This window comes from Palaemon carinicauda, chromosome 36 (genome assembly GCF_036898095.1).
Source record: "Palaemon carinicauda isolate YSFRI2023 chromosome 36, ASM3689809v2, whole genome shotgun sequence".
NCBI lineage: Eukaryota > Metazoa > Arthropoda > Malacostraca > Decapoda > Palaemonidae > Palaemon > Palaemon carinicauda.
In genome coordinates this window covers 3,454,569-3,457,207 of record NC_090760.1, presented here as the reverse complement: position 1 = coordinate 3,457,207, position 2,639 = coordinate 3,454,569, and positions in this window count along the sequence as shown.

Below are 2,639 nucleotides of genomic sequence, written 5' to 3'. Positions count from 1 at the left end.
CATCCTTAATGGCATTTCACGCTAGGGAAAAGGATAGCTTCAGGAGGATACCTTCATTACCTGCGCCAACGAATTTGGGAGGAGGTTATGTTTCCACCTATGTTTGTCTGTTTGTTTGTTTGTGAACAACTTCCTGGGCACAATTTTAATCATAGATTAGTGAAGCTTTCAGGGATTAATTGTTACGTTGAGACGTGGAAATGGTTCAATTTTTAAGGTCAAGGTCAAGGTCAAGGTCGAGCGAATTAACCCTAACTTTAACCCCAAGTTCGCACATGGTTGTCACACACACTTCAAATACGGTTACGGTCTAAATTGATTCTGAGAAAGGCAAGCTGGTTTAGAGAAATAAGTGGCGGAGGTCTGCACTCAAGGTCAAGGTCGAGCAAATTAACCCTAACCTTAACTCCAAGTTCGCACATGGGTGTCACACACTTCAAATACGCCTACTGTCTAAATTGATTCTGAGAAGGCAAGCTGGTTTAGAGAAATAAGTGGCGGAGGTCTGCACTCTTAGAGTGCTTTTTTTTAGTTATAGTATATTTTCGTCAAAATGGTTTCCATTTGAGTATAGCTTCTTCAGGGTGGATTCATTAGAGTATAGCTTCATAAGGATAGTGTCATTTGTGTATAGCTTCGACAGGGTGATGTCAGTAGAGTATAGATTTATTAGAGTATAGTTCTATCAAGATATCTTCACTATAGAGTATAGCTTCCTCGGGATTGTGTTACTTGAGTATAGCTTTATTAGAGTATAGTTCCATCAAGATATCTTCACTATAGAGTATAGCTTCCTCGGGATTGTGTTATTTGAGTATAGCTTTGATATAGTATAATTTCATCAAGATATCTTCTCTAGAATATAGCCTCGACAGGATAGTTTCATTTGAGTATAGCTTTATAAGAGTATAGTTTCATCGAGATATCTTCACAGAGTATAGCCTCGTAAGGATAAAGTCCTTTAAGTATAGCTTATTGAGAATAGTTGTAATAAAGTATAGCTTTGCAAGGATATTGTCCTTTAAGTATAGCTTCTTCAAAACAGTTGTAATAGAGTATAGCTTCGCAAGGATATTGTCCTTTAAGTATAGCTTATTGAGAATAGTTCTAATAGAGTATAGCTTCGCAAGGATATTGTCCTTCAAGTATAGCTTATTGAGAATAGCTGTAATAGAGTATAGCTTCGCAAGGATATTGTCCTTTAAGTATAGCTTATTGAGAATAGCTGTAATAGAGTATAGCTTTGCCAGAATAGCTTTATAAGAGTCCTTCATTTCTGCTGAGATTTCCATAAATGTATACTCCTAGTCAATAACGATAAGTAATTATGAATGGAATTATGAAATAAAAACATGAAAATTATAAGTCTTAAAAATAATAAAATTAAATACCTCCAAATTATAATTCACTTAGAACATTGGAAATGGTTATATCATTAGTAATAAGAATTTATGTAATTTAAATAATTATATTGAACGATGTTTGACAGTTAAATTACTTCAGAAGGCTTAATCGAAATTTTTATTCTCAATTATAATATATATATATATATATATATATATATATATATATATATATATATTTAAATATATATATATATATATATATATATATATATGTATGTATGTATTATATATATATGTATATATATATTTGCTAGTTAAATTACATCACAAGGCTTAATCGAAATTTTTATTTTCAGTTATAATATATATATATATATATATATATATATATATATATATATATTATATATATATATATATATATATATATATATATATATATATATATTATATATATATATATATATATATATATTATATATATATATATGTATATATATATGTATATATATATATATGAATTTATGTGTGATCATAATAACCAAACGTTTATGCTTGCAATGGTAGTAAGAAAAGTTGCACTGGTTATGTTTCTTTTAGTCATTCATACGTTTTCGTACACTAAATTCGCAAATTTCGGTCAGTTCTCACACGGTAACCCCTCCCGCCCTTGCACTACCCAATCCTGGTCCTCATGAAAATGTATCGGTAGGGAGTTCCTCTTAAAATTTCCTGCACTCACAGAGCAGCAAATTTATTGGAGTAACATGGTTTGCTAGACTATGAGAGAGAGTCTCTCTCTCTCTCTCTCTCTCTCTCTCTCACACACACACACACACACACAGGTATTTTCATAGAGGAGAAAGTATGATTTAATCTCTCTCTCTCTCTCTCTCTCTCTCTCTCTCTCTCTCTCTCTCTCTCTCTCTCTCTCTCTCTCTCATAGTAGAATCGAAAGTATGATATTAAAGAGTAATATAGAAAGATAAATGGGGAAATGTCTCAAAAAGGACTACCAGAATAATTAGGAGGCAGAGAGAGAGAGAGAGAGAGAGAGAGAGAGAGATCCAACACGTGGAAACTTGTTAAACGAAGTCGTAAAAAAACCCGAGGGTTTTATGTTAGAGAAACATTATTAATCCTTGGGCGTTAAATCTCCACCAGCAAGGCAACAGCTCATTTATTATTCTGAGAGGAATAACTTGGCAGAAATTAATTTTAGTTTTATAAGTAATTTGGAGTAATTATTTGGAAACATAGATGAGACAGACAGACAGACAGATAGAAGGATTG